The 6,858-nt window shown below is 32.7% G+C and overlaps 1 protein-coding gene across 1 annotated transcript in view; it reads left to right on the top strand.

Annotated features, from left to right (window-relative positions):
* Positions 1 to 6,858, top strand: part of LOC106465711 (multidrug resistance-associated protein 1-like) — a 58,370-nt gene that overhangs the window by 1,262 nt on the left and 50,250 nt on the right. The window contains exon 2 of the mRNA XM_013925949.2: positions 2,413 to 2,418. The gene's annotated coding sequence lies outside the window, so the exon portion shown is untranslated. The remainder of the gene's footprint in view (positions 1 to 2,412; positions 2,419 to 6,858) is intronic.

The raw sequence follows: 6,858 nt of genomic DNA, 5'->3' as shown, positions 1-6,858 counted from the left end.
TTGGTTCGTGTTTGGATGATCTAAGAGTGGAGGTCATTTGCGGCCTTCAAATATGGAATTGTCTAGAAAGTAGCTTCATGCGTTCAGACGAGACCAGCCAGTGGAAACTGAAGAAAGGAGTTGTTTTTCGTGACCACTTCGTGCTTGACATCTATGTGTGTGAAACTAGCTATATCAGGCCTATGTCTAATAAAGTTTTCAATAATTCTACTTTTCATTTAGAAGTTTGTCTAAAATTATTCCCATTTTATAACCTTTTTATGTTTTAAAATTTTATTTTTCAAATACACTCCCCCACCACCTCCCATTTAGCTAAGCTTAGTCTACAAAATTATTTTTATAGGCCTGCCTATGACTAGGCTTATGTAATGCATGATACTTGATAGAGACTAATATTTCAATAATACTTACCTCTTATGATTAAATCTATAGTAAGCCTGGAAAGTGATTGTCAGTAAATATTATAAAAGTAACACATATATGTATAGAAAATCAATACTCAAACAGTCAAGCAAGACAAAATCAAAAGGAAGGACTGCATTAAAAACAGCAGATCCAAGCCTTTGATAAATGACATCCAAATGAACAAAAACAAGCAAAAAATAAAATCAAAGACGTAGAACAAATCAATAGGATCCCTAAAGTACAGGGTGTAATGTGTGATAAAAAATGTGCCCTGGGTTTTGGAGGTGACTGCGGAAGTAGGACCCACATTGCGGTGAGGATACACCGTCTATCAGTCTTAATCTCCGTTTGCCAGTCTCACATAAAGAAATTAAAAAAATACAATAATCAAAAGAAGTAGAAATTTGGAGAGCGAGATGTGGGTGCTCTAGCTCACAACGTCCCACATCTATACCACCTTTCACTGCCTGCAGACAGTTGTGTGAAGGTGACTGCTCTCAAAATTAAAATAAAGAAAGAAAAAAGAAATAAAGCACTACCATTGGGGATAAGTAAGGTAAACTTACCTGCTGAGGTTGGCATTTCAGCACCCATTGTTGTAGTGAAGCACTAACTAGTAGCACACAGGACAAATTATACTAGTATAAAATCCCAACCAAGTTATCTAAACTAACTAGTATAACTCCAAACCACCACTTGTAATACCAGTTGCTGTGTTCAGCTGGTCCAAGACAATCACATCACAGCCCATGAGAAGAACTGAGTGAGCACTGAAAAGGATAAAACGCTTTAACCAGCCAGTAGTTTGACATACCTGAGGAAACTATCCTAGGCCTATAAAATGTCAGTGACAATGCCAAATACACATATTCCAATGTGAACAAAAGTTAATCATTATTTTCATTCAATTGGTACAATTATATCGTTTAATTCATCAATTTAGAACAAAGTTCTTACGAATATATTGAAACTATGTTTGGTTTCATGTAACAGAACAATACTATAGTCTGATACTGTATCATTGCTTATATTATTTTGTTTACCTGTCGATCAAATCGGCTTTTCTGCCAGTAGATTTAGCTCCACTACATTTAAATCCCGTCTTAATCATGCTAAGATACCAATTTTCACATTCATTTTAGTGGAATTGGTAATATATATATATCAGCAAAACAAGTGAAATTGATGTATCGCTCAGACTTATTCAGTTATAGACTAACCAAGTGCTGAATTGCGAAGCATGCTAGCCCAGTGCTGGGACCCCATCGATACTGACGCCACCGTGCGTTAGCAGTTTCGCGCACGGTCTCTCATTAGAAACACCTTTCAGAATAACTGTTCAACCAAAAATTATTTCGAGCTGATCGTAATCAACAAGAGCAGGACGACGGGGGATATTAATATCTCTGAACAACCCAGTTGGAGAAAATGTCTTTCCTCTAACAACTAAACACCTGTCATGATAAACAAACAAACAAAAAAACATTAAATGACACTCTTTAGTTGTAGGTTGTCAGTGTTTAATGGTGAAAATGGTTTAGTATAGCGAATAGTTTTGGATACTGGCAATCGATTCATTCGTAGTGTTGTAAGGTTGTTATTTTGTTGGTAGGTTCTCTTAAATTATGAGGTGAAAATTAAGTAGATATACAATTTGACTAATTTTTCGAGAGACAAATTACATATTCAGCTCTGCCCTTGCTGAAAGCCCGACAGATCCGGGGAAAAGTCTACAAGTAAAAATGATCCCTCAGTCCATAATGGGTTTTCTTGTTGAAGCTCTTGTAATTCACTTTAAATGTCTTATCTTATAATTTTTGTTGGTTATTTTAAGGAAATCGCACCCCTCCGTCTTTTTTTCTTTTGAAAATGCGAAAAGCACTCATAAATTGTCTAAAAATGAGCAAAATATCCGCGAGGAAGTTCAGTAGCATTCATTCGCCAAGACAATTATTGTAAGACAGGGAAAGTGGATCGGAAGTGAGGAGATGTAACATTCAAGTCGAGAAACTTGTTCGAAATGGCAGATCAGTTACGTCACTTCTTGTTCAAAGTAGCCCATTTCACAGTAGAGATGTGGTTAAGATTTCTACTGTCTGAATTGGGTACATTTAATGCATTAAATTTAATAGTAATCTTGAATTTTGCTTCTACAGAAAATTTTATTCTACATCAAGAAGTAAGAAATATCTTTAAAAATATTTTAATTATAAAATACTTCTCTAATTCAGGCTTAAGCGCTTATTCTAACCCTACTATAAACCCGAAGTTAAATGGTGTGAATCAGAAAAGAGCAGGAAACTTAATCTGCAGTGAAACAACCGACCCAAAACAATTCTGGACACATTTAAAATGATTCAGAAATACAGGGAACTCAACCCCAAATTACCCGCCTATAGAAACACATAACACTTTGGCACACACAAATTTTGAAAAGGCCGAAACTTTTAAAGAACACCTACAACACCCGTTCCGGACACACCATAAACTAGACACGAATACACATTTTTCTAATGAGGTGAACAAGTATGTAATACAAAACATAAATCTGTACACACTACAATTCATTACTAACATAAACAAATGACGATACAAACTAAATTCCTACAATATATCATGTGACAAAAACCATAACGGAAATAGAAGTTAAAAAAGCAATTAAAGCAACAAAATACAAAGCTTCAGGAGAATATAGCATTCAGGCTATCCTACTAAAAAAAAGAGAAAAAAAAGGCACTCAGAGATTGTTTGAACTCTGAACAGCCCTTTTAAACCTTTCATTAAATTCTGGATACATCCCTGCAATTATGTGAAGAGAGATTTTCCAAAGGATGGCGCTACAATAAACACTACGCACGTGATTTTGTAAGTTTGTTTGAAAGGTATGAATTACAGTACGAATTGTCTCGGAAGTTTGTGGAAGTTTTATTTATATCAAGCTGTAAGGACAATAAAATGTTGACAAGTTATAGAGAGGACATCTTAATACAGTATAGTAACTAACGAGTAACAAAGTTCAAATACGTAGTCACATTTAAATTGTACTGTTTATGTTGTTTTCAGTTACTTTTCAATCAAGTTCTGATAACAAATTCACGCCTACTAATACTACTGCTGCTAGTAGTAGTACTGCTATTAGTATTACTAATAATATTATTAGTAGTACTTGCCATTGACTTGAGTGGAACTTTGGAAAAGAAAGAGGAATTTTTACCAACATACAAGTTATAACACCGTTGATGGTCCAAGTTTCTACTTCGGTTATCTGTAATGGACGAATTTTGTGGCTCAGAATTTTGGGTTAGTGAACATAATAATCTATCTATATTTATTTAATTAAGAAGTGCGAGTTAATTTTTGTGTTTAGGAGTGAGATAAAATTAAAACAAAAGTGATGTATATGAATTTATCATACCATTCTCAGCACGTATTAATTATTTAACAGTTTTTATGGTGGTATAGTGTACTTTTAAGATATACAACTGACAGAGAATCAAACAGTTCACTCAGTTGTAACTTGTAGATCTGCATATGATTGCAGTCTTACTCTTAACTAGCCTATGTTTATAGAAACAAAAAACTGTATATCTCTTCTTAGTCACTTGTTATTCTCAAAGTAAAATTAAGAAAAGCTGTTATTGGTACTTTAAATAAAGCATAAAATATTCATCTGATATTGATAAATGTCTTCCAGTTTAAAAATGATATCTAGCATCTCTTTCATTTAAACCAGCCATCTAGTGATCTAAATTAATACCTGTATGCTAATGTAAATGTATTGTTAAAAGTATTATTCATAAATCAAGCACATCTATAACTGTAAACCACTTTTAGTTAATTAGTACATACCAAAAATCATTCATGAATTTTTTGAAACTGCACAAATATACTCATTAACTGTTTTAGTAAATTCATTATGAAAAGAGATTTGTGTTAAATTATTAGTTATACTTTTTTGTTTTTGTTTTTAATATAATATTGAACTACAATTGTTGTTAAAACTAGATGTCAGTAAATTACTGCTTATAATTTATTTAACATTCAGTATAATCATACAGTTTATTCTACTAAAACATTTTGATACCATTACCTAAGAAAGGATATTGAATTATTGAAAAGGGTTCAGAGGAGAGATACTAGGATTATTCCTGGAATGGAAAGGCTATCTTATATGAATAAGTTTAGGTCTCTCAAGGTTTTGTTATTTATAACAGTATGAATAACTTGTGGAATGAGTTGCTGTTGGCAGTAGTAGAAGCCAGTACTTTACAAAGAGCTTTTAAGAGATGAATAAATATTTTCCAAAATAGATTTTGAGTATGGGTATGATTAAATGGCCTCTTATTATCCATCTATTATGTTAAAGAAAAATAAGATGTTGTATAATTATGGAATATATAATATGACTGAAGTGTTCTAGCAAGTACTAATTTTCAATCTGTTGATGTGTAAAATATGTATATTAAAAAAAACATATAGAATACCGTTAAATTTCTTAACAATGTAAATAATTGTTAATGCAGTGTATAGGGAATGCTTAAATTTAAAGCACATCATAGATGTTTTTTTTATCACAAACTAGCTACTTTACTGTTCAGTTTTTATTTGTGATTTTAGCTGTATGATTTTTTCAAAATCTGTATGCAGGTATAGAGGATTGAGCACATTATGTTAACATGAATTTGAATATGCAAATCAACAAGTTACATGACAATTACAGTTGATATAATGTCGTGGTGAGTGGCATGTACTTTGATGTTGTTTCGTAGGTAATGTCATCAAAAAATCATCTCTTTTGAGAAAGGTATGTAACAGCTCTTTTGAACAATAAATATTCATGCAGATCATACAGATGTGCTCTGATTGGGGATTTATAATTTCCAAGATGTGATATCCCTTGTACTTAGTAACAATGGAAAACAATGAAACATGAGTCAACATAGGTACCAGGATCATCCTAAAAATTACCTGCAGGAAAATGCACCCTGGCCACGGTAACAGTTAAGTATTAAAAACACAAAAGTCAATAACAAAAGCCATCCACATGCTTCAGACAACAGTATAAAACATAATCAAGAATCTCTGTTTGGAAAAGTGACGTAAATTATGTGTACATAAGTTGCTTTCAAGATGCATTACCTCAAGCAGCTGAAGAGAAAAAGAACAGATATTAAAATTATTCAATACAAAAACATACTGTTTAAGTTACTTATGGACTTCTGTACAATTAAACTGTTGAAATGGGTGATGAGAAACTGTTATCCTCATGTACTAGATGTGTTATGGAAAGAATTCACAGTGGAGTGGTGTGCTTTGGACATGAAAGACTTACAATATAGCCTTTTATAATGGAATCCACATTGCAGTTCTATTGTCAAGATACACAGTATTCAGGTAGAGCATGACTGGACATGGTGACATCACTTGTAATGAAGTAGTGAGTCTTCAAAAACATTTAAATATAATGTACTTGACCCTCTGCATATGTGCATTCATGAATATCATAGTTCATACAGCCGAAATGCATATTTCTGAGATGAAAAATGTCCACCGTTTTTGAGTTTTGTTGTCAGCATGTTTGGTTAAGGTGGTTTTAGTGTTATTTGATTCAGTTGGAGAATGTTAATGTTAATAGATTTTTCTTTTTTTTATCGAGTGGGTTTCAGATCATAGAATATTTTATAATGTAGATTTAGATCCATTTGCTATTGTTTAATGGTAACGGTGGTAGGATTAGCAGACATAGATTTACGGTTTGGCAGGATAGAAGTTATCTATAAACTTGGCAATTTTATTTTCAAATCAGTCTATGGATTAGACATGGTAGCTGTAACAGGATTGGAAGTGTTGAAGAGAGGACTTAATACTGACAAATGGGTGTTTGATGAAATGAATATGACAGCCTCAAGGGGCTCCATGTTATCCCTCGTATTTTATGTTATGTAACGAGTGCACCCATACTATAACTAAGATAACATTTAATGTGTACGTGTCAAGGAGATCCAAGAATTGATACTTAGGTTTGTTATGTATACTTATCTTTGAAGTGTAAGTGAGGACAGCACCATTATTTAAATATCTAATTCTGTGGCCTAGTTTGTCTTGTGATTATTGAACAATCGATCTTGTGAGATGACGATAAGTTTCTCATTCATACTTTTTAGACTTTGATCAGCATTTGTTTGATATGTAAAGACTTTGATCAGCATTTGTTTGGACATGTAAGTGTATATTCTGTGTTCTAGAAGTTGCTTGATCACCAAAATAATGTGTATCATATATGGAAATCAATACTCGTGAGTTTTAGGGACTGAGACTGTGTGTATATATATATATATATATATATATATATATACTATGTGTAGTAGTTAGTTACTACGTTACTTTATTTTGTTTACGTTTTAGGTTTAGGTTAAGTAGTAAGAAACTACTTACGTAGTAACAAAACGAACG

This window comes from Limulus polyphemus, unplaced genomic scaffold (assembly GCF_000517525.1).
Source record: "Limulus polyphemus unplaced genomic scaffold, Limulus_polyphemus-2.1.2 Scaffold2026, whole genome shotgun sequence".
NCBI lineage: Eukaryota > Metazoa > Arthropoda > Merostomata > Xiphosura > Limulidae > Limulus > Limulus polyphemus.
The sequence above is the reverse complement of the archived record's forward strand: the minus strand, read 5'-3'. Positions and strand labels throughout refer to the sequence as shown.